Consider the following 26,525-nt stretch of genomic DNA (forward strand, 5'->3'; position numbering starts at 1 on the left):
TACTTTTCATTGATCGAAGGATGCTCTGATCACATGGCTAAATTAATGAAGTCGTATTTGGGGGAAAGTATATGGCATAAACATTATTTATTTATTTATTTATTTTTGAGACGGAGTCTGGCTCTGTCACCCAGGCTGGAGTGCAGTGGTGCAATCTCAGCTCACTGCAAGCTCTGCCTCCTGGGTTCACGCCATTCTCCTGCCTCAGCCTCCTGAGTAGCTGGGATTACAGGTGCCTGCCACCACGCCTGGCTTTTTTTTTTTTTTTTGGAATTTTAATAGAGATGGGGTTTCACCATGTTAGCCAGGATGGTCTCGATCTCCTGACCTCATGATCCGCCCGCCTCGGCCTTCCAAAGTGCTGGGATTACAGGCATAAGCCACTGCACCCAGCCCATAAACATTATTTTTAATGAGAATTCCAGCTGAAGAATTAGCAGAAAGTTGTCAGGGAATAACAACATCTTTCAATCGTCATTCAGTCCAGTTTCCCTGCAGTGAGCCTGAGCGGCTGGTACAAAATGTTTGTGAAATGAATCAGAAAGATGTTCCTGGTGATCCATGCCTTTTTGTTAGCATAATAATGGACTGGTAAGAAATTCACTCCTTAAAAATAGTGAAGATGCAAGTTGTTGCTTATTACAGTGTGTTTACACTTAAGTGTGCCTGCTGCATTAGCACATCCCAGCTCAGTTATTCTGCATTTGGCATCCTTATTCTCTGTACAAACTGTATCATCAGTTGTACTCAGTGTAGTTCCAGGGCAATAATGCCAAAACAGTGATGCTTCATCAGCATCATAGGCTTGTTCTGGCATAAGATTTTCATCAGTAATGACGAAGGTCATCATCAGTGATGACCTTGGCAAGTTTGTTAATGAATTTCTTCACTGCTTCATGATCAGCACATGCTTTATTATTACAGATCTTTAAAAATGTAATACTATATCTAAAAAATATCTGCAACTAGGCTGTTGAATATTCACAGTTCCCTTTAATTTTCAGTTCATCATGACAGATCTTTGCTTGTTTTATGATCAGCACACCCTTAAGTGGCATGTGTTCCTTGCGGCACTGATGGATCAACTCTTTTCATACACAATCGAAATCTTCATTTTTAGCTTTTTGCAGTGTTTTCCTATTTTTCATTAATGTCTGTTTATCACTTTCTGTGTAAACTTCAACATTTTATCCTTCTGTTTCTTCAGGTCATATGTGGTGGTCATTTCAACACCATACTCTTCTGTAAGACATTTCACATTTATATCACTGTCCAGTTTCTCCCAGTTTAACTTTCAGTGTCATAGATAAATAAAAATCCTTCCTCTTTTTAAAATTATTGTTACCCATACGGGTATCTACAGGGCTTTTTGACATTTTCAACAATATTTTACAATACATATCAGAGAACAGGCAAAAAGACAGTGAGTAATGCATGTTGGTCTTGGCCCCATGTGGGGTATTGTGGGGAACCTACCCTTGGTGTGCCTGATTGTCACAATGCCATTTTATTATCCTTTGTGGGCATGATTGCATGGGCAAATCTGGGCATCATCAGAAAAGATAGGGGCTTGAAGAGTCTTTTTTCCCTTACAGATGCTAAATAAATGATGTGCTGCATGCCTGCATTTTGACTGCAACCCGTCACATAAGGTCAGGTCTTATTTTCACGTGTAGGGTCATGTGGGTGATCAAAAAGTTTCAAATTCTGGAGCATTTCAGATTTCAGATTTTCACATTAGGGATACTCAACCTGTATATATATATTTGAAGCTCAAATGAATTCTGAGGGTACTCATTTATACAAGTTTTTCATCAGCTGCTCAGTTTTTCCATCCCAAGTTTTTGGTAATGGCTCAAGAATCTAGCTAGGGTCCTCATAATTCTATATCATGTTTCGTTTTGCCCTTTGTGTATCTATCTTCATAAATTATTAGGTTGAGCTTGGGAGAACTTCCAAATTCCTCTTTGCGTCTTTTTTTGTGTGTGTGTATGAACAATCCAAAATTTTCAGCTTTAAGCTTACTATTTTACTAAAGCAGGGAAATTGATAGAAAGTTTTTAATTTCCTTAGAAAACAATGAAAGAAAAAATAAAAACACTCTTACATTAAACATCCAGTTCTTTTCTTTCTTTTTGGTAACTCACCTTCTGATTTTGATAAACAAAATTTCATGTCCTTCCCTAACATGATTCAACATTTTAAAATAAATTATATACTGTGAATAAAAACAAACCATACAATGGTTAAAAATATGTATTTTTTCAAACTCTGAGTACTCACAAAAGTTCTGACAGGCCCCTTTCCTACCAGTTGAAACACACGGATTTTAAAGGATTATGTGCAAAGTATCTTTCACGGTTTTGAACTACAAAATAATGCAGAATACAGGTATGATTTACTGGTGCCTTGGGACAACAGACACTGTGCATGGGTTTATAAAATATAGATTTTTTTTATCTTTGCTTATTTGCAAGTCACCCTATGCAGCTCTGATGATGTTTACACTTGTAGAACTTGTCAAAGTTTCTCCTTATATTATAAATTTATTACATATACCGGCTGGTTTAAGGAAAGTTAGGAAACCTTTGTCTTTGACACCCCCGGATGAGCCCTAAGGGGTGATCTAATCCCAGCCTATCACTTTATATTGAATAAATACCTAGAGAGGGTAAGTGACTTGTGAAAGCCACACAGCTAAGGCCTGAGCTTGGATGAGGACTATGTTTCTTGGTTCTTTAAGCAGGAATATTTCTGTTGCCCTGTGTGGTTTTCATCTTTTGCTTTTGCTTTTAGATATTTCTCCAACAGGACCCTGATATCCTTATCTGGTCCTTATTACAATGCCCTACTGATCTTGCCAGCACTTATCAGCCCCCTTCATCTTTCAAATCAGACCCCCTCCCCTTTCCTCCATGTCCTATTCCCAGGGGTCCTAGCCAGGCTTAATATTGAATCTAAAGAGCCAGTAGTGTTTATGGCACAATATGTTACTCCTTGTTTGAAGTAGCTTCAATGCCTCACCTCATATAAGCAACTATCCATGATATTCCTAAGAGCTAAATGTATTGACTTCTCACTGTGTGCCAGACACTGCTAAAATTTTATATAAATTATGTCATGGATATTGCATGCATTATGTCATTATCTCATTTGAGTAATGAGTTATAAAGAGACAAGTCCAGTGAGTGATGTATTTAGAGACAGGTGGGGTTATCCTGCCCCATTTTTAGTGATATCACTCAGGCAGTAGCCCTGATGCCCTGGGCAGGGGGCCAACACATGAGAGGAGCCTGCCTTGTCTTCCAGCATCTTCAGCTGTCAGCCCAGTGAGTCTTCTGTGCATGCTGCTGGGTGAAATTAATCAGAACTGCTCTGCGGGGCAAGATTCTCAGAATTGGAGCTGCTAACACTCCCAGGTATTCCCGCTCTGAAATTCATTGTTTGCCACAACCTGGAAAGCAATTCCCAGGCTACAGGGCACCATGTAAGGCTTAAATAGAGAAGTATCTAGAAAAGATGCCCTGGATACAGCATGTCCATGGTTATCTATCATCTCTACTAAATAAACTTGGGGGCAGGAAGAGAGAATCAAACTGGTTTTTGTGAATATTTTTCTGCTGCTATCAGGTCTTGCTTCTTGTATATTCAGTGAAATGTTCCTGTTGATAAATGGAAATGTGTAAATGGACAAGAGCCAGTGTAGAGTTTAACACTAATGGGAAGAAAAATAATACCTTCATATACAAGAAATAATTAGTCAGAGGCCAGGATAAGGATGAAGTAGGTCACAGGAAGCTAGAAAATAGGAACCATTTGCAAAGGAGTATGTGAGCCAAAGCTAGTAAAGTTAAGGAAGAAAGTGCAGAGACCTGAGCACCAAGGAATAAGATAATACCTTAAGTGTTGATTACTTGATCTGAAATAGACACATGCATTGTACCTAAAAAAAGTCAAATAGACTTTGGCTCAAATATTTGTAAGCCACTATGTGAAATAGGAATCAGACTTTTCTAAGGAGGCTTCAGAGAGCAGAACTGGCACCAGTGTGCCAAGCTTCAGGGAGGCAAACTTTGGCACAGTATCTGAAAGAGCTTTCTAACAATCACTGCATCTGAAGATGAGCTGGCTGCCTTAGGAGCAGAGAATTTCCCAATGCTGAAATTGTCCAAGTAGAGTCAGGGCTCCACTGGGAAAGGAATGTAAGCAACAAATGTGGAGGTTAGACTTGGAGACTTGGAGATTATAGTAATCTATATTTTTCTGAGACCAGGAGAACTCAAGAGCTCTCTAGTTTAATATAAGAATGAAAACTAGGCCAGGCACGGTGGCTCATGCCTGTAATCCCAGCATTTGGGAGGCAGAGGTAGGTGGATCACTTGAGGTCAGGAGTTCAAGACCAGCCTGGCCAACATGGCAAAACCCCATCTCTACTAAAAATACAAAAATTAGCCGGGCGTGTTGGCAGCCGCTTGTAATCCTAGTTACTCGGGAGGCTGAGGCAGGAGAATCGCTTGAACCCCAGAGGCGGAGGTTGCAGTGAGCTGAGCTCACGCCACTGTACTCCAGCCTGGGTGACAGAGCAAGACTCCATATCAAAAAACAAACAAACAAACACTAAGTAGCAGGAAGAGGCTGGGTTTTGTACCCACACAGATACAGATCCTGGCTCAAACTGCAGCTCTGCACTTACTTGCTGAGGGACTTTGCTGTTTTCTACACTCTCTGGGACTCAGTCTCTTCTCTGTCTATAAAACAGTGCAGTCACAGCTACCCTAGGTTGTTCCAGTGAACATTGAGTGGTATATCTCATGGAAATTGTCCTAACACAGATAAGTTTAATAAATGTTAACATTCTTCCCCTTTCTCTCTTTTAGCGATATAGAGAAATGTGACCCAGGGAAAAGCTGGCTTTAGAAAATCCAAAGCTATGGAATCTCTAAGAATGGCCTCTGAGAAGTAACTTCATATGGGAAACAATGTTGACCTTCCTCTACATTGTCTATATTGTATTTCCTTTCCTGGGCCTGAGATCCTGGAGATCTTCCACTCACTTGAATAACAATGTCTTGAACCATCGCAATGGCCTGAATTTAAATGAGTAAGAATCAGTTAGTACTAACAAGTCTTACAAAAAAGAAGAGAGGGTTAGGAGCTCAAGATCATTCCTCCAAAAGGATATCCCTTCCCCTAAGGCTTAGGCAGCAGCAGTGAACAAGGATGGCAACACAGACCTCCCAGTATTGTTCAAAATACAGAAAGCAAGGTAAAAGTTGAGGCAAATAGTTAAGATATTCAGTTCATAAGCTTATCTATTCCAGGTAGATCTGGGTTTGGGAAGAAGCATATTTTATTCATCTTTTGTCCAAAGGTCTAGACGTAACTGAGCTTGTCTGGGAAACTTTGTAAAAGTAAGTTCTTCCTGAAATTGCAGTGTGTGAATGGATTATGGTGCCCATCACATGTTATCAGGCTAAGACAGAGGAGACTATGAAAAACTTGTTCATAAAAGGAGCATTGGCCAGAGGCAGAGGTTGCAATGAGCTGAGTTTGCACCACTGCACCCCAGCCTGGGCAACAGAGTGAGATTCCATCTCAAAAAAACCCAAAAGGTTGGGTGGCATTCGATTTGATAGAGTATCATGGATTTGGTCAATCAACGCCTGACGTTTCATTGGCTACTGTTAGTCATGGTGGGGAGGGGACCATTATCTAAGATAACCTAATAAAACTGAAGGAAGGGTATCTGTTCTGTAAGTGGGGACACCATCTCGTTCTCGCACTACTCTCAACAGATGGCGCTTGCAGCCATCTTGTGACTAGGAGAAGAGAAAGCTCCACGCCCAGGGGCTCCGGAGTACTAGAGTCACAGTCCCGAGACACACACCTGAGAGCTGCCCTGCGTGTGGACTTTGGTATGTTTAATAACACGTTTCTTAATAGTTTAAGCCAGTTTTGATTGTGTGTCTTACACTTAAAGCCAAATGTACTCTAATTGTAAAAAGTGAGATGGGAGACTACTAATTTGCATTATAATCTTCTCCAACCAACTTTAAAAAAATAAATTCTATTGTATATATTTGAGGTATACAACACAATGTTATGAGATAGTAAAATGGTTACTATAATAAAACAAATTAACATATTCATCATCTCACATAGTTATCTATATTTTATGGCAAACACAGCCAAAATCTACTCATTTGGCAAAAATCCTGAACACAATATGATATTATTAACTATAGTCATCATATTATGTTTTAGATCTCTTGCTACTTTATATCCTTTGAACTACATTTTCCCATTTTCTCCCAGCTTCCATTGATTTTCTTAAAACACCATGTACTTGTATTATTTTGATTTTTTTAAAAATAAAATTTAAAGAAATCCTCTTTCTTTCATAAGTGTCAGCCACCGACATAGATCTTTGTCTTTTTTATGCTTCATACGCACTGAGAAGAGCTTGGGTTCTTGGAATTTCAAAGGCTAAATCAGCCAGTTGATTTAATCTATTTATTTTTAAAAAAATCAATTCTGTAAAAAATTTAGTCATGTTAAACCTTTCAACACTCACATAAGGGTAAACACTAGTTTAAATGTCTTCATTATTTCATGTTCTAACCAGTTGTGTGGCATTATGCATGTAGGACATTATAACATTAGAATTTAGTGACTAGCAATGTTGTGTCAAAATGTGATTAACACATCCTGCGGCCAGAACTCAATGAAGCAATTTTAAAATGCTCCAGAAATAGCAAGCACTCCTTGCAAAAAGTGGGTCATATTCCCGGAAAATGTGACACAGCTAATGTCCATCAACTGACTAATATTCATTAGTATTCAACACATTAGTAGATTGTCCTTCTGTGAGCACTTCTGTTCTTAATTTATAGTGCTTTGTAGGGTAGTAGAAATAGCATGTCTTTAGTAGAGGCCAAACATGGGCTGAAATCACAACTTGGACACTTACTAAGTCAGTAACACTCTGGTGTTACTTGAGGCCTCTAAACTTCAATTTCTTCATCTATGAAACCAAACTCATTCAATAGATTATTGTTTAGATAAAATTTATAGGTAAAGAGCAATGCGCCTTCACTTATTAATACATGCCATTTTCCCCTTTCCTTTCCCCTGATTTTCCTCATTATAAATTCTGAGAACCTCAAATGTTTTTTGTTTTAACTAACAAATGTTCAGGAGAGAAGAGTCAACATAAGTGTGGCCTGAGTGAAAGGAGATTCAGACACATCTGTAAGCCGGTGAGGCCGGGCCTCGGAAACCCTATTTACACGACTGTGAGGAGCCTCCTGAGAAGCCAAGCTCTGTGCCAATGGGATCAGACACCACTGAACAGGTCCAAGGTGCTTGGTGGCTTGGACAACAGCAGTCCGATGCTGAGACACCTGCAGGCACAGAGTACCTCATCCTGGGGAAGTTTTTACAGTAAATGTAGATCACAGTTTGGTTTTGTTTTGTTTGCTAGTAATATCTGAGTCCTACAGCAAAGGGCATATTAAAAAGCAGAAATTGTTTTTCACTAAATTCTGTAACTCATTTGGAGATGGGCATGCTCCTTGAGGTCACTTTCAGCAGACTGTGGCACAAGAAGATGAAAGTCACTCTTTCTCTTCCAAACAACCCATCCCATGTCCCCCTCCCTGTCTTCCCTACCCCCCCCACCCCCAACCCACAATACAGTCCTGGCACTATAAGAGCTCAGAGCATTGGGTGGGAGGTCCAGCAAAAATATGGGAGTTCAACAGATGTGGAGGATCAGCCGTGGCACCAGCAGAGTACTTCTGAAAAGCAATGGAGGAGACCTCGGTGCACAGAGTAGGACAGCTGCATCTGGGAGCAAGAATGAGGGCTCACGTGTTCAGCTACATATATGAGACATGGGCCTCCAAACACGCTGTGCTCCATATGCACTGAGCTCTTTTGGGCATGAAGATACTCATAGAATGATACATAGAAATTGTTGTAACTCATAATTTCTAAAAGTATATTTATGAGAACACATATATATCAACATAAAGTTCATTTATTTTGTGACTACATGAACATTTTAGCATCTGAAAATTATGAAAAGCAACATGTTAAATTATGTATACATTTCATTTGTACAACAGTAGCCCTCTGAGTGGGGGGTATAATTAACCCCATGTTACAGATGAGGCTCTAAGGGTTGAAGTGTCTTAAGTTACTTCAGTCGTTGAGCAGTTGAGTTGGGATTGAAACTCAGGTATTTCCAGCTATGAACCTGTGCTCCAAACCACTCACCAGTGTTTCTCACCTGTCTCAAGGTCATGTGGAATTCTCATTTAAATGGATAACTGGGCCCGTGTCTAGGGCCTTGGTGTGGCGGCATTATTACCACCTGGGAACTTGTCAGAAATGAAGCATCCCAGGCTTCACTCCACATCCACTGAATCAGAATTTGCATTTTAACAAGTTTCCCAGGCAATTTGTATACCCATTAAGGTCCGAGAAGAACTGTTTTATATTATATTCATCTTCTCTGTCCAGATACTTTTCAAATATAACCATTTGGTATAAAAGCAGTAGTTAACTCATTGTCTGAGATAATGTCACAGCTTTGAGGAAGGATTAGCTAAGGCAAAATTTATTCATTTCTTTCTCTGACTGGACTGAGAGTATATGATATCAAAACAACTGGTTGAAAAGTGCACAATTCAGGCAAGCCAGTTATCTTGTATCATAGTGGTCCAAAAAGACTCTTTTAAGAAAAAGTCTACATTTCCAAAGAAAGCACATAATTCACAGTAGTTGTGTGAATAGCAACAACCAGCATCTTTCTTAAAGAATAGACCAGAGGATGACTCCATGCCTGTCTTGCCTTCTCCTACTGTAAGGTTAACCCAGCATGAAGTCAGACTTGCATCAACGGGTTGTAGCTTGTTTGCCTAAGGAGACAATTCCAGAATAGATCATATTCATGAGACTCTGTGTCTCCAGGGATTCCAGAAATGTTAACTTTGAATTACTTCTTTACAAAACCCAGAACAAAAAGCTGTGGATTGCTGAGTGTCTGAAGATTTTGTGGTAATTGTGGTAGAAGAAGTCATTTTTTTCTTTGTTCCGGGCATTTGGGACTCTATGACCTAACCACATTGTAAGGAAAAACTTCAGTTAATTTGCTCCTAAGATGACAATCCATGTGAAATCTAAGGTACATGCTTTGCAAAAGAGTTCAAACGTTTGGTTTAAAGCCCATTACTGGATGAGAGGGAAGGAAACCAGTTACTGGAGAATGGTAGTGATAATTAAGACAATGTTATGATTCACTAAGAGCCTGGGTTATGAACAATGAACACTGCGGCATATAAATTACCTGAGAGCAGAGTTTAATGATGTGTTTTCTCTTATTAATTGCTCCTTTGGTGACATGGTCTATAAAAGCTCTTTTTTACAAGAAACAAAAAGGAGTCCACCGTCTCATCTTAGCCTTGGCAAATTTTACACATTGCTAAATTTCACGACCTTAGAGTATCTTTACCTAACCCAGCATTTATTAGTGTGAACTGCAATTTGGTTTTATATTTTTGAATGATAATCATGAGATATGATCCCATGTAGAATTTCGATAACTTTAAACAGACTTCTATTAAATAGCGTAAGTTGAATTTTACAATTGAGCACTCTGATTATGTTCACTTATTCATGGAAAATGTTCTCATCTTTAATACTATCTCTTCTAAATCAAATCCAAAGTAAAACTTATTTTGTCTAGATTAATATATTTTGGGGCATAGGCTGGGTGTACATGCAGCTGCTGAAGCAGACTGTGGAGAGCAGGATATGATCATTTTGGCCACTTTCCCAAACTATCCCAATCCCAGAGACTAAATGCCAGATGGAGAGGTGCAGTGGTCACGATGACGGGATCGCAGCTCAGTCAATCAGCAGGCATAACTGACATCCATCCAGCTTCGCCAGCTGGTGGGTGAGAAGAAGTATTAACATTTACAATAATGTTTCCTACATTTCCACAGCTCTGGTCCCCCACCCCCAACATGTTCACATGGGTAGTCAAGTTCATTTCAGAGGTGCCCATCTCTAGATATTTCTGAGTTTTTTAAGGAGATTTATATGAGTAGCTGGAAAATCCCTTAGTCCCCTAAATTGTATAGTCCTGGGAATGTTCACTCTTTCCTCAAGAATCTTTATGGGAGGAGGAGTAGCCTGCCTTACCTTGAAGCAGAACCACTGCTTATAGCATTCATTCAAGACCTTCTGCTTTGGGAAATTGCTGCCACCCACCTACCGCCCGACCCCCCAACCCCTGGCATTGCCCACCCATCCACTGCTCCCTCCAACCCCTAGCATTGCTCTTGTCTATTGTTCATTTGCGCCTGCCCAGAGCCCTACCTCCTTGTTGCGATACACTACGGTCCATGCAGCCGCCAGCCTCCTCTGAGCCACCTACCTCTGGGCTTCTTCCATCTGGTTTTCTGGTGATCTTTTTTTTTTTTTTTTTCCATCCAATGAGAGAACTGGCTTCTCTTTCTCATGTTTCTCTCTCTCTCAGGGAACAATCCCAGAGCAGAGACGTGTAGGGCTCTGACTGACAAGTTTCTCTTCTATTTAGCAACTCTTCTCCTTCACAGAGCACAGCCTCATACAGTATCCAAACTTCAATTCCCTACTGAATTGAACCTCCGAGGCCAGTATGTGGCTTCCTACTCTCTCCTTGTTGAACTGAAGATGACTGAGCCTGCAAGTTAGAGGTCGCCTGACTTCTCTACCCAGTCATAGGTGAAACTAGGAGAGCAGTGAGGCATAGCTTGTGAGGAGCAGAAGAGTGAGGCAACGGCAGCTGAGTCTGAATTTTGACTCAAAAGAGCCACCAAGTTGCACTGGTATTCATCATTCATTCACTTTGTGAATGTAGTCAGGATGACAATGGCATTTGCATCCCAGCAAGAGATTAAGTTACGAGAAACATGCTCATCTAGGATGCCATTCTTCTAACCATTCATTCATTCCTTTAGCTAGTATTTATTAAATGTCTACATTGCGTCAGGGACTGTGGGAGTCCAGTCAGGCTAGTGGGAAAAAATTGTAAAGATAGTTATAGGAAATAGACACAAACCTTCTTGGAAGGTCAAGGGGTTTGCTTAAACTCCAGTAATAGATCGGGCTGAAGGCAGCCTAATCTTTACCTTAAGTAAATAGTTTAAAGTAGGTACAAAGGGATGTAAGGAAGTTTATCTAAATAACTTGTTTACTCACATGGTCCTAAAACTAACCTTTGATCATTTGCAGGCAGGATGGCTGTCTAGGGGGGCATGGAGGGCAAGCAGGTTATTATGCTCTAGTGGTGTTGACTCAAAGCCTTTGTTTTTTAGTGTGTGCTGAATAAGTGCCAGCAGGGCCAGCTAGTTGTGGCTGCAGCTGTGACTCTTCACAGCACCCTCCTTGGTATCTGTGAGTGGCCCGGACCCTCAGCCAGACAGGCAAAATATCTGTGTCAGTGTATGTCTCTCGTCTGTCGCTGGGTCAGGGTCTATGGGTCGAACCCCTGCAAGGGACATACATAGTGTGAATATATAGAGTATATATAGATATATATATATATATGCTATAGACTGAATGTTTTATCCCCCTCTCTCCCACTAAACCCCCAATACATATGTTGAAATATAATTCTCTAATATGACTGTATTTGGAGATGGGATTTTGGGGAGGTAATTAGATCATGAGAGCTCTGCATAGGATTAGATAATAGGACCACAACCCTTATAAAAGAGACCCCAGAGAACTCACTTGGTCCCCTTCTGCCATGTAAGGGCACAGCAAAAAGACAGCCATCCCTGAACCATGAAGCAAGCCCTCGCTAGACACTGACTCTGCTGGTACCTTGATCTTGGACTTCCCAGCCTCCAGAACTATGATAAATGTATTTCTTTTTTTATCAGCCACCAACCTGTGGTATTTTTCCTGTAGCAGCCTAAACATGCCAAAACAGCATACAGTAGATGGCCATAGTATACAAAGCAAATACTTTACTTTCCCTGGAGCTGGATATTAAACAAACACACAGATAAATATATTCATACAGATTTTATGATGCTTACAAAGGAAAATAACAGGAGATAGTATAAAAAGGAAGTTAGAGTAGGCCTCCCTGATGAATTATTATGCTACCTTATATAATGTTGCTATGAACTAGGCATACATATTTACTCATGTAATCCTCAAGGAAACCTTATAACATACATACTATTAATATCTCCATTTTACAGATGAGGAAACCTACAAAGATGTTAATTAATAAGCCCAAGGTCATACAGCCAGTAAATGGTAGATCCTGGATTTGAACCCAGTATTTGAGGCTTAAGAATGGGTCAGATTGAACCAGATGAAGAGTGTGTAGTTTTTCAAACAAAGAGAACAGCATATGTGAAGGAGGCAATGATAGCATGGGGCATTTTAGGAGGTGAAGAAGGCCAGCGATTGTAGTGATCAAGAGGACAATCACAGGACAAGAGGTAAACTGGGGCCAGATCATGTAACTTTTTTCTTACTTTTAAAAATTATAATTTACATAGAGTCAGAGTCACATTTTTAGTGTATAGCTTTGTGAGCTTCTATATGCCTGTATAGTCCTGTAACCACCACCACAATTAAGATATAGAAGAGTTTGAGAACCTCAGAAAATCCTTTAGTGTCCTTTTCTTAACAAAATCCCCCTTCACATCCTCTTATGTGTCTTCTGACCCTATAATTGGCCTTTACAAAAATGTTATAGAAAAAGGATATATAATATGTAGCCTTTTGAGTTTGCCTTCTTTCACTTGGTACAATGCATTTTTTGTTTTTTGTTTTGTTTGTTTCTTGGATTCAGAGGGTACATGTGCAGGTTTGTTACATGGCTACATTGTGTGATGCTGAGGTTTGAGGTATGAAAGTTCCCATAACTCACTTTGGTAGTGAGCATAGTACCAAATAGGTAGTTTTTCTTTTCTTGTCTTTTTTTCTTTTTTCTTTCTTTCTTTCTTTCTTTTCTTTCTTTCTTTCTTTTTCTTTTTTTTTTTTTTTGAGACAGTCTCACTCTGTTGCCCAAGCTGTAGTGTAGTGGCATGATCTCGGCTTACTGCAACCTCCATCTGCTGGGTTCAAGAGATTCTCCTGCCTCAGCCTCTCGAGCAGCTGTGACTACAGGCACGCGCCACCATGCCTGGCTAATTTTTTTTTTTTTTTTGTATTTTTAGTAAAGATGGGGTTTCACCATGTTGGCCAGGCTGGTCTTGAACTCCTGACTTTGTGATCTCCCCACTTCAGCCTCCCAAAGTGCTGGGATTACAGGCATGAGCCACCATGCCTGGCCCCAAGTAGGTAGTTTTTCAATGCATGCTCCTTTCCCTCCTGACACTAGTAGTATCTATTGTTCCCATATTTATGTCCATGTGTATTCAGTATTTAACTCCCACTTATAAATGAAAACATGTGGTACTTGGTTTTCTGTTTCTATGTTAATTTGCTTAGGATAATGGCCACCAGTTGCATCTATGTTGCTGCAAAGGACATGATTTCTTCATTCTTTTTTATGGCTGAGTTGTACTCCTTGGTGTATAAACACCACATTTTCTTTATCAAACTACTGTTGATGGACAAATAGGCTGATTCCATGTCTTTGCTATTGTGAATAGCATGGCAATGCACCATACGAATGCATGTGTCTTTTTTGGTAGAATGATTTATTCTCCTTTAGGTATACACCTAGTAATGGGATTGCTGGGTCAAATGGTAGTTCTAAGTTCTTTGAGAAATCTCCAAACTGCTATCCGTGGTGGCTGAACTAATTTGCATTTGTTGGTATAAAATGCTTATACCAACAATGTATAAGTATTCCTTTTTCTCTGCAGCCTTGCCAGCATCTGTCATTTTTTGATTATTTAGCCATGCTGACTGATGTGAGATGGTATCTCATTGTGGTTTTGATTTGCAATTCTCTGATGATTAATGATGTTGAGCATTTATTCATATGTTTTGGCCATTTGTATGTCTTCTTTTGAGGAGTCTGTTCATGTCCTTTGCTCATTTTTAAGCTGGATTATTTAGTTTTTGCTCGTTGGTTTGTTTAAGTTCTTTGTAGATTTTGGTTATTAGATCTTTGTTGGATGCACAGTTTGTAAATATTTTCTCCCAGTCTGTAGGCTGCCTGTGTATGCTCTTGGTTAATTTCTGTTGCTGTGCAGAAGCTCTTTAGTTTAATTAGGTCCCACTTGTCAATCTTTGTTCTTGCTGCAATTGTTTTTGGGGACTTAGCCATAAATTCTTTGCCAAAGCTGATGTAAAGAGGATATTTTCTAAATTTTCTTTGAGGATTTTTATAGTTTGCGGTCTTACATTTAAATCTTTAATCCAGCTTGAGTTAATTTTTTATATGGTGAAAGGTAGGAGTCCAGTGTGATTATTCTGCATACGGCTAGCCAGCTATTCTAGCACCATTTATTGAATAGAGAGTCCTTTCTTCATTGCTTATTTCTGTCGACTTTTTCAAAGATCAAATGGTTGTAGGTGTGCGATTTATTTTTGGGTTCTCTATTCTATTCCATTGGTCTATGTGTCTGTTTTTGTACCATTACTACTCTATTCTGGTTATTGTAACCTTACAGTATAATTTGAAGTCACATAATGTGATGCCTCCAGCCTTGTTCTTTTTGCTTAGAATTGCTTTGGCTATTTGGACTCTTTTTCACTTCTGTATGAATTTGAGAATAGTTTTCTTCCAATTCTGTGAAAAATGATGTTGGTATTTTGATAGAGATAGCACCAAATCTATAAATTGCTTTGGGTAACATGGCCATTTTAACAATATTGATTCTTCCAGCCCATGAGCATGGAATATTTTTCCATTTATTTTGTTATTTCTGATTTCTTTCAACCATGTTTTATAGTTCTCCTTGAAAAGATCCTTGGTTATACATCTCCTTGGAATACACCTTTACTTAGATGGATTCCTAGATATTTCTTTTCTTATATGTGTGGCTACTGTAAATGAGATTGTGTTCTTGATGGGCTCTCAGCTAGAATGTTATTAGTGTATAGAAATGCTACCGATTTTTGTACATTTTGTGAATTCGTATCTTGAAACTTTACTGAAGTTGTTTATCAGTTCCAGGAGCCTTTTGGTGGAGTCTTTAGAGTTTTCTATGTACAGAATCATATCATCAGCAAAGAGAGCTAGTTAGACTTCTTTTTTTTCCTATTGATTTCTTTCTCTTGCCTGATCATTTGGGCTAATACTTCCAGTACTATGTTGAATAGGAATGGTGAGAGTGGGCATCCTAATGCTTTTGAAATTCATGTTGTGTGCCTCAGTAACTTGTTGCTTTTTATTGCTGAGTAGTATTCTGTGGTGTGGATGTACCTCAGTTTATTTATTCATGCAGCAGGTGAAAGACATTTGGATTATTTCTACTTTGTAGCAATTATAAATAAAACCACTATAAACATTCAAATTTAGATTTATTTGTGAATATAAATGTTCGTTTCACTTGGGTAAATACCTAGAAATGAAATTTCTGGACCATGTGGTAAATGTACGTACTTGGCAAAGATTTTTCAAAGTGGCTGTACGTTTTGCACTCCCACCAGCAACTGATAAAAGTGTGTTTGTTTCTTTGTTTGTTTGTTTTTACAACAAAGTTTCACTCTGTCACCCAGGCTGGAGTGCAATGGTGCAATCTCGGCTCACTGCAACCTCCTGGGCTCAGATGAGCCTCCCACCTCAGTCTCCTGATTAGCTGGGACTGCAGGCATCTGCCACCACGCCCAGCAAATTTTTATATTTTTTGTAGAGATGGGGTTTTGCTATGTTGCCCAGGCTGGTCTTGAACTCCTGGGGTCAAGCAATCTGCCTGCCTTGGCCTCCCAAAGTGCTGGAATTACAGGCATGAGCCATCATGCCTAGCCAGTTATTGTCAAAAAACAAATAAAACTGTAGCCATTGAAATAGATGTGTAGTGATATCTCATTGTAATTTTAATCTCCATTTTCCTAATCAGGATTTTCCTATGTTGAGCATCTTTTCAGGTATTTATTTGATAGTGTTGTTCAGGTCTTCTGTATTCCTACTAATAATTTCCTTCCTACTTTTTCTATCAATTATTGTGAAAACAATCTTAAAGTCTCCAACTAAAATTGTGAATTTGTCTATTTCTCCTCATTTTTATTGGTTTTTACTTAATGTTGTTTGAAGTTCCTTGTTAGGCATATGCACAAATGTAATTGTTATGTCTTTTTGGTGAAGTGAGCCTTTTTAACATCATGTAATCATCTTCTTTATCTCTCCTAAAATTCTTTGAAGTCTACTTTGTCTGATATTAATATGGCCACTTCAACTTTCTTTTGACTAGAGATTTTTATAGTATATGTACATAGGTTTATATGTATGTATATTTTCATCTTTTATATTTAACATGATTCTTTAAAGGCAGTTTCTTACAGATGTTGTATAGTTTTGGGTCTTGCTTTTTAATCCAATTTGGCAATCTCTTTTAATTGGTGTGTTTAGACCATATATATTTAATGCAATTATTAATATGTTTGAAACAAGATGGACTATTTCTATTTTTAAAAATTATTTCTCTTATAATGTCTTCCTTTGAATTGAATGTTGTTATAATTTTTTATTTCCACTATTGTCTTATATCTTTCAATAATCTTTTTAATGATCGCCATAGGGTTTATGATATCCAAATTTAATTAATCACAGTCTACCTAACACTTTACCACTTCAAGTATAATGTTTGAATGTTACAGCCATCTACTTCTAATTTTTCTCTCCCGTCCTTTGTGCTACTTTAGATATATGATAATATATTTTAAGTTTGTACATACAGTTGTTATTTGGTATCCATGGGTGATTGGTTTCTGGACCTCCCATGGATATCAAAATCCATGGATGCTCAAGTTCCTTTGTACAAAATGGTGTAGTATTTGCATATAACCCACTCACATCCTCTCATATAGTTTAAATGATCTCTAGATTACTTATAATACCTAATACAATGTAAATGCTATATAAATTGTTGTTATACTATATTGTTTTCTATTTGCATTAATGTTTATTGTTGTATTTTTTAAATATTTAAATCCACAATTGGTTAAATTTATGGATATGGAACCCATGGATACAGAGGGCCAACTGTCCTATAGATACACTATATATTAGCATTATTTGTACTTTGAACAGTCAGAAATTTTTCGGAGCAATTAAAATAATTTCGTATTTAGTTTCATTAGTGCCACTTACGTTACTTTTTTTCCTTTGTGTAGACCACAGTTTCTGTCCAGAAATCATATTTCTTCTGACTTAAGAACTTTCAGCATTTCTTTTAGTGCAGGTCTTCTTGTAACAAATATCTTAATTTTTGTTGGGAAAATATCTTTACTGCTCCTTCATTTTTTAAAGATATTTTTGCTGTGTATAAAATTGTCCTGGTTGTCAATTTTTAAATACACTTTAAAGATGCCATTCCACTGTCTTCTGGCTTGAATAGATCTGACAAAAAAATCTGCAATTTTTTTATTTGTTCCTCGGTATGTAATAGGTTAGTGTGTGTGCATGTGTGTGCATGTGTGTGTGCACACGTGCACTCATGCTTATTTGCTGGCAGATTTCAAGGCTAATCCTTTTTCTTTGTTTTTTAGAAACTTTAATATGATATGTCTAGAGTGTGTGTGTGTGTGCGTGTATGGGTATGTGTGTGTATATGTGTGTGTTTAGTGTATCTTGCTTGGTGTTCTCTGAACTTCTTGGATTTGTGGTTTGGTATCTTTGATTAAGTTTTGAAAATTATCAATATATCTTCAAATATTGCTTTTTCTTTTCTTCCTTTCCTTCCAGGATTCCAGTTACATGGACCGATATTGTACCACAGCTCCTGAACACTCTATTTTTTAAAAATAATTTTTCCATATGACCCAGCCATCCCATTACTGGGTATATATCCAAAGGATTATAAATCATGCTGCTATAAAGACATATGCACACGTATGTTTATTGCAGCACTATTCACAATAGCAAAGACTTGGAATCAACCCAAATGTCCATCAGTGACAGACTGGATTAAGAAAATGTGGCACATACACACCATGGAATACTATGCAGCCATAAAAAAGGATGAGTTTGTGTCCTTTGTAGGGACATGGATGCAGCTGGAAACCATCATTCTTAGCAAAGTATCACAAGAACAGAAAACCAAACACCGCATGTTCTCACTCAAAGGTGGGAACTGAACAATGAGATCACTTGGACTCGGGAAGGGGGACATCACACACTGGGGCCTATCATGGGGAGGGGGGAGGGATTGCATTGGGAGTTATACCTGATGTAAATGACGAGTTGATGGGTGCTGACGAGTTGATGGGAGCAGCACAGCAACATGGCACAAGTATACATATGTAACAAACCTGCACGTTATGTACATGTACCCTAGAACTTAAAGTATAATAATAAAAAATAATTTAAAAAAATAAAAAAAATAAAAAAAATAATTTTTCCATTTGTATTTCACTTGGGTAATTTCTAATGATCTGTCTTCAAGTTCACTGATTCTTTTCTTGATTTTTCCAGGCAACTGATGAGACCATCAAAGGCTTTCTTCATATATGTTACCAAGTTTACCATTTTAAGCATTTCCATTTCATTTATTCTTTCAATTTCTAGCTATTGGTTGATTTTACCTATCTGTTCATGCTTGTTGTCTACCTTTTACACTACAGTGTTTATCATATTAGTCATATTTAGTTTTGTTACCCTGTCTGATAGTTCAGGTATCTGAACCATATCTGAGTCTAGTTCTATTAATAACTCTCTCTCTTGACAGTATATTTTTTCTTGCTTCTTTGTGTGAATCATAATCTGGGGTGAAAGCCTGACATCTTATGTAGGACAGTAGAGAGTGTGGCAATCCTATTTATCCTTGGAAATAGGCATAACTCATCTTTTGCTAAGTATTAAGTGTGGAGGTTTGAATCAATCTAATCAGGAGTTAAGTTGGCTTCATTGCTGATGTGTTTACCCTTGGTGTATCACGGGCTTCAAATTCATCTAGCATTATTTTGTGTTTAGGGTCAGGGATTAGTTTCTGGAGGATTTTTCTGTGTATAGCTTTAGATTTTCTCTGTGACCCTGTGCTTTGAAGAGAAAGCTTTTCTCTATGCTCTGGCCTCACATCCAGCAGTAGGCTTCTGTTATTTGCTTTTTTACTGCTTTCTAGTCTTGTTTAGGGGCTAGGATGTAGGTGTTTTCTCTTGTCTTGGTTTAGCCTCAGTCTTAGGCAGACACTGTGTTCCTGGGTCTCATGGTTGGGGCTTCTTGGTTATCCTGCCCCTTTTCATTGGTAAAGGATGTCTAAGGCCCTGTTCTGGGCCCAGGATATTTTCCTATTCTTAACTTGAGAGGTAACTTTTTTTTTCTGTGTTCTTACTCCAGCTGCAAAGGGTCTTCATCTGTGTCCTGAGGGTGACAGGGTGACAGAGTTTGTTACCCTTCCACTGGAAGCTTAAGGGTTTTTTTTGTGCCATAGGGGAGACAGGGAAAAACAATCTAGGAGTGGTCTTGTGCTTTTCTCGCAGTGTCTGCTGTTTTCCTTCCCTAAACCTTCAGAAGGGAAGCTTTCTCTAGTCTTTTGCCTTGACCTCATCTCTCACATGAACACTCAGTGAGAGCTGTGGGGAAAAAACTGCAAATGGCTGCAAATTCCACTTGTGTCTACAGCTACTAGGAGATCTGTAATCTAATGTTAGCTCATTTGGACTAGAGGTTGTTGTTAAGAATAAAAATAATAATGTTAGCTCATACTTGGCCTTTTTTAACTTGTTAAAATTTTCAAGTTGACCAATTTTTTCTCACTAGCTTGTGTGGTAAGCAAGAGCTCCCATCTCATCTCTCTCCATGGTTCTTTCTCCCGTCTTTTCTTAGATTTCAGGACAGTTCGTTGCCCTGTGACTTTGATGAGTTCAGTTCTTTGATGAGTTCAAGAGGGTTTATGGTTCTGTAGATTACATCGTTTTTTCTTCTTGTAAGTGTGGGAGTGACTCTCCGATTTCTACTTGCTACATAGAAGCCAGAAGCCTTCTCATGTAGAACTTTTAAGCCATGTTAAAGAGTTTATATTTTATCCCAAATGCAATAGGAAACCAAAGAAGGGTTTAAGCAGAGGATTGATTGGTCTGGATTTATATTTTTTAAAATCACATGTTTAACATTTACTGAACTTGCACTGTATGCCAGGAAGTGAGGTTTCCAAGATAAATTTTAAAATAGTGAGAACAGTGTCCTCAGATATTTCATAATCAAGCAGATTAGTCTTACTGACTATAACAAATAACTAACAAAACTCCGTGTAAAGGCTGTAAATGAATATCCAAGAAGGTTGCTCTGGGAGAATTAAGGAAGGGAAATTTCATTTTGGCACACAGGGTAGAGATGGTAGAAAATGACCTTCAAGTTATATCTTGAAATTTAAGCAGGATATGGTTTCAGAAGAACCTCACATAGGATGCATGTCCAAGGTTTTCTTATAACTTGCTTTCTAAGTAACATTATTTTAATTCCTTATCTTTATTTTTGGGTCATGACTTCCTAAGGAGGCAAGGAAAATATTCAGGTGTACCAACCAACCACCACCACCACCATCAACTTTCTTTTTATCAAAAGGCATCTCTAGGCTTTGATATGTATAAATGATGGCTAGTTTACTGATATAGAATAATACAATTTTTAAAAAACTTTTGGATGTTATTATTACATATTACTGTAGTTCTCAGGCTGGCTTAGTATCAGAATTCCCTTAAATGCTTTTACAAATGGAGATCTCTGGGATCCAAAGGTTCCGACTCATGCTGTGGAGGCCAGGATTCGGTACTTTTTTGAAGCTCTTACAGTGAAGCTGAAGACAAGCTAGTTTAGGGCAGATTGTCTCCCATATTTGGAGTTTTTTTGTTTTAGTTTGGGTTATTCCAAAAGCAGATTCCGAGACAAAGACATGATTTTAGATTGGTTATTTTGGAGGTGACCTCAGGAAGCATAAGTGAGGAAGTGGGGAAAGTAAAAGAGGGAAAGGAATCACTACAGTGCGAGTAAATGAGTGTATTACTTCTTGGGGCATGTGGGCCTCAATCCCACTGAAACTTTCTGAGAAGCCTGTATAAAGTCCTTCCTGAAAAGGCAGCCTTTGACCATGTAACTCAGTTTGCTTACCATATTTTGACCCACTATATCTCTGTTTTCAGGGATGAGCACCTGACCCAAAGGCCACCAACCAGTAAACTAGCCAGTGTCCTATGTGATACAAGACAAGTCCACTTGATCAGATTCTCTCAGAAGAACAAGGAGGTTGGTTAGGGATGTTTGAAACTGGGTGTGATACCATGGATTACAGATGGCTCCATGATAATCAAGTTGAAGAATGAGAGATCAGAGATATCATGAAGATGGAAAATTCAGTCTCAAAAGATCTCCAGGGTATGGATGGCTTCTCTGTTCTTGTTCCCATGAGCTCAGTTGAATCAAGTGCACCTATTTTTCCTGAAACTAAGTTGTCATCTTTCCTTAGGGCTCACGAAGATATATCCTTACAGAAAAATTCCCATTACTTGAGGCAAATTGAGTGGGTCATAAAAGCTTTGACTTAAAAAATTGATGAAAGTAGCCACAGAGCCACAGATGGAAAATAGGGTCTCAGCATCCACAAAATAATCTCATTATACATACCTTTAAAAATCTTGGAGCAGATAATCAGAACCTGATTGTAATATAATTATAATGATTAGTTCTAAGTGAAAGCACTTTTGCTTTCTATATTACTATTAACTCTGTAGTCAAAACAAACTGATTATAAAGCTATTTTTGCCCACATGCAGACTGTATAGAAAGCAGAGCTTATTTTAAAGAAATTCTTCTAATGTATTTCCAGAAACCTGAGCCAGTCATATGGATTGTTTTTATATATGTGTTCTGATTCCTCACATAACCAATTCAAGGGGAAAACATATTACCATTTTAGATGGCTTTTCTTTTCAGGATACAATGTGAGTGAGAAGTGCAGTGCCCTGCATTTCTTAGGCTGGGTCTGGTTGTCAACTTCTCACAGCCAATTATTAATCCCAATTAATACCAGAGGTAATCCTCTGGTCACAGCTGATCTTTGGAGCAGAGCTCTTGGCCCACTGCAATTGCCCCAGGCCAAATTCTGTCTTTGGATGGACTTGCTGCTTTTGCTAAAGCCAGTAGGAAAGGTACCTATTCATGCACATAGAAAACCAGAAGATTTTTTTTTGCAAAGAATAGCTCTCAAGAGGAAAGGGTTGTGCAAACTAGAATTAACAGAAAAAAGGGGGTACTTTTAATGGTTTGAGAGTCTGGACTTTATATTTATTTTAACAAATATTTATTGGGGACCCACTATGTGCTTAAAGCTGGGCTCAGCACTATTCTAGGATAAAGAGAAATATAATTCCCACGATTTTCCTGAGAGCCTACACAAACATGAATGATTAATTATGAAATGAACTAATGTTTCTTCAGCAGTGCATAATTTACAAATTGCGTTTATATGTGTGTGTGTATATGTATTATGCACACATATTTGTATGCATTGTATCTCTTATTTAGTTCTCATGACAACTCTCTAGGGTAAGTGGTATTATCGTTACTCATTTTGCAGGCATTAAAAATGAGTTGAGTAAACTTGTGTACACTATATCACTACACTTACCATACTATGTAAACAAACCTGTATATGTGCTCATCATTTCCAGTGAACAAGGAGCTGGTGAACTTGGGCGGGGTCCTGTTTACCTTTCGATTGCCAGCACCTAGCCCATGTTGATTGCTATTGAAGCTCAGCCCATGGTCTCCAGGTTGTCCACATTGTCCCAGGATGTATTCTCCCTGCCTCCTGAAGCTGCTTGTCAATCTGCACTCCTGATGCCTGAGCTCCCACTGCGCCCAGCTGTGCTGCATTCTTCAGATCCCAGAGCAGCACACTCTGCCCACTGCCCTCCTCCCATTGTTTCCTCAATTCCCTGACTACAAAATACCTTCTAAATGTGGATGACTTTGGCTGTCTCAGAGGCTTTCAGCAGGTTTCCCATATTGGTTAGCTCATCAGAGCTGAGGAACACAGGACAGCAGCACCAGACACTTCCGGGGCCTATCTGTAAGTCAGTCCCTATCCTCATTTCTCTATTTGCACTATTTCATTTGCACCTCACAAGAACATACATATTATTACAGATGGCGAAACAGGTTGTAAGAAGTGGTGATTTGCCCAAGATCATACAACTGGCAAGTAGCAGAACTGGGATTTGAAGCCAAGTCTCTCTGTCATGCCTAATTCCTTAATCATTAAGAACAAATACCTGGATTTCTTACCTTCCTGGATGCCCTTGTTAAAGTGCTTGCTTTGCTTTGGAATGTTGAGTAGGATGTTTACAGGATGTGATAAATCTGCCCAAGAACAAGGTGTTGAAGAGGAGTGTGTACTACCATTGCAATGACTCATTTTATCTGTCATTTTTCCCCTCTCCAGACTCTGAGTTCCTTAAAAGCTGGGACTGGGCTTTATTTGCTCATGCCTTATGTTGAGCACATTGCTTAGAACCGAGTAGGTGCTCTAAAAATTGTTGTTGAATGAATAAATGGATTTTCCCCCACATGCAATTTAATCTTGAGCATGTGGCCTCTAAGTGATGATGCTCCAGTTAGCTTTTCCCTCCAACTGCAAATAATTTAATAAATAGCTATCACACACCTAAGAGTGATAAAGGAGGAACCACACTTTTGAAGGAAGCACATGGGATGATTTGGTTGGCATCCATGTACCATTATCAGGACCTCCAGTAAAATAGCAAAGGAGAAAAGGTGAATCTTTGGGCTCCATTTATCTCTTTTCAGTGCCCCCATCCTGTGTCTTGAGTCATCCTCTCTTTCGTCATCTAAGAAACTGATGCTGCCCTTTACAGCTTAAAGTCCTACCTTTCCTCTTTAATTGATCCATGTTCAAAAGTTTCTCCCTTCTTCCACTCCCTCAACATATCTATATCCCCACTGGCTAACATCTACTGAGTGTCAAATTATTTTATTGTGTAATTTGTAGTGATAGACAAATGACTGATAAACATCTATACATTGGTTTTCTTTCTAATTAAGAGGAAAATATTTAACTAAAATTATTTTTAAATAGTAAAGTAAGAGGAGGTATTACTTTTCTGGTTGCTGAGGATAAGGAGGTGAATCAAGCCAAGTCCTTGCCCTTGTTAAAAGAGAAACTTCAGATAAATTAAATTTAGAAGAGTTTATTTCTGCAGAGAACAATCCATGAATTGGGCAACACTCAGAACCAGGAGAGGTTCAGACAGCTCCACCCAGCAGTATGAGTGATGAGCTTTCATAGGCCAGATACAGAAACACAGTAGAGAAATCACCTGATTGTCTGCAGCCAGCATCTGCCTTATTTGGGCATGATGTGCTGAGTTAGCTGCCTGTGACCGGATGAACCTTGGCTGTTTTTTATACTCCTAAGTTAGCTTTTGGTTTGTTTATGTACTAAGTTAGATTGCAGTTCGTTATGTAGGAGCTCAAAGAACAGAGACAGCCTCAGGCTAATGGTGTACTGCTTATATAATTTAATACCCTCATGAAACTTACATTCTTACTGAGAGAGAGATGCAAGACAAGGAAAGACATAGGTAGGATAATTAGCAAGCCTATTTAGTTCTGATCTTATGCATCAAGACCTTCAGTAGGGGGTCTATTGGAAAACTGTGGATACCAGGTCACACACTATTGTTTTACATTTTGCAGATAAAGAAACCAGGGGTTGGAGTGGTTAAATGCCTTATGTTGAGCACATTGCTTAGAACAGAGTAGATGCTCTAAAAATGGTTGCTGAATGAATAAATGGATTTTCCCCCACATGCAATTTGATCTTGAGCATGTGGCCTCTAAGTGCTGATGCTCCAGTTAGCTTTTCCCTCCAACTGCAAATAATTAATAAATAGCTATCACACACCTAAGAATGATAAAGGAGGAACCACACTTTTGAACAGATAAAGAAACCAGGGCTTGGAGTGGTTAAATAAGTTGCCCAGAATAACTAAGTAAGTAAGTGGCAAAGTTACAATTATATCATAGGACATCCAGTTCATAATCCTTCCATGACACTCACTGTAATTTTCTTGAGAGCTTAAGCCATACCTTTTTTTTTGTTTTGACCTTTATACAACAATTATTAGAAAAATGGAAACATATTGCTGCCATAATGAGGGTGAACACGCTGAAGAACTGTGTGTGGAACTTTTGCTAACAATGAGACTGCTTACAAGGATTCCTCTACTCCATCAATATTTGTGTGTTGGATTTTTTTGTTTGTTTGAGATGGAGTCTCACTCTGTACCCCAGGCTGGCATGCAGTGGTGCAATCTTGGCTCACTGTAGCCTCCGCCTCCCGGGTTCAAGCGATTTTCCTGCCTCAGCCTCCCCAGCAGCTGGGATTACAGGCACGTGCCACCACGCTTGGCTAATTTTTGTATTTTTAGTAGAGATGGGATTTCACCATGTTGGCCAGGTCCATCCACATTTTGATGGGCGTGTTGGATTTCCTATCAGATCCAGAGCTGATTGGTTCTATTTGCCTTGTTTTCTCTTGTTGTAGCCACCTTTCAGGCATCTGATTGGAGTCACACTTGAACTTCGAGAACTTGTGGCCTTGAGTTTTGAAATTCACTGAGCAGGGAGACTGGAGACAGTTCTTAAAAAATAATTAATTCAGTTGACGCTCCTTTCCTTCCAACGCCTCAAGAGCTTAGCTGGAGGAGCTGTGGAAAGTGTGAGGCAAGGAATTGAATTCATCCTGCTCACCAGTCATCAGTCAGCAGCCAGAGTGCTTTTTAACAGAGTGAGCTGTCTGCCCTCTATGTACAGAATAACCTTACTGCCTGGGGTCACGTCAGGAAGCCTGGTGCGCTGATCTAAGCATTACCTCACTACCCCACAGGAGATTCATGGGCTCTGGAAGGAGGACCCATGCTGGTGGAGGGACTCCAGCTCATCCCACCTGCCCCAAGGTCAGGCAGCCAGGAGACAGTCTCTGCAGCTCTGACAGCAGGGTCAAAAATCAGGAGACCTAAGCTCAAGCCCCGTGCCCGTACAGTCACCTTTATGGGCTGATGAATGTAGGCTGGCACATCTCTCCGGGGGCAATCACACACATTTATTGATGTGGAAGCACTGATCTCATTGCTTTTTAAATAACACACCGTCTTGCTAACTCATTAAATCCCAGTCATTTGTAGCTGCCTTCCCAGAAATCAGGAGAAGGAAGCTACCTTCTTCTTAAGGCCTCTAATAAGACCTTGGCATTACAGAACACCTTCCTGAAAGGACCTCAAAGCTTTAGCATCATTCATCCTGCCCTCAATTTACAGATGGGAAAATGGAGGTACTCACTCTGTGCTGCAGGAAAGTTGCTTAATTGATGCCTCCA

The 26,525-nt window shown here is 39.0% G+C and overlaps 1 long non-coding RNA gene across 1 annotated transcript; it reads left to right on the top strand.

Annotated features, from left to right (window-relative positions):
* Positions 1-3,298: 3,298 nt before the first annotated feature.
* Positions 3,299-7,735, top strand: LOC123568636 (uncharacterized). The gene is made up of 3 exons (XR_006692051.2): positions 3,299-3,419; positions 5,796-5,915; positions 7,198-7,735. It is a non-coding gene; the product is annotated as an uncharacterized lncRNA (long non-coding RNA).
* The last annotated feature ends 18,790 nt before the right edge of the window (positions 7,736-26,525 follow it).

Source organism: Macaca fascicularis, chromosome 14, assembly GCF_037993035.2.
Source record: "Macaca fascicularis isolate 582-1 chromosome 14, T2T-MFA8v1.1".
Classification (NCBI taxonomy): Eukaryota; Metazoa; Chordata; class Mammalia; order Primates; family Cercopithecidae; genus Macaca; species Macaca fascicularis.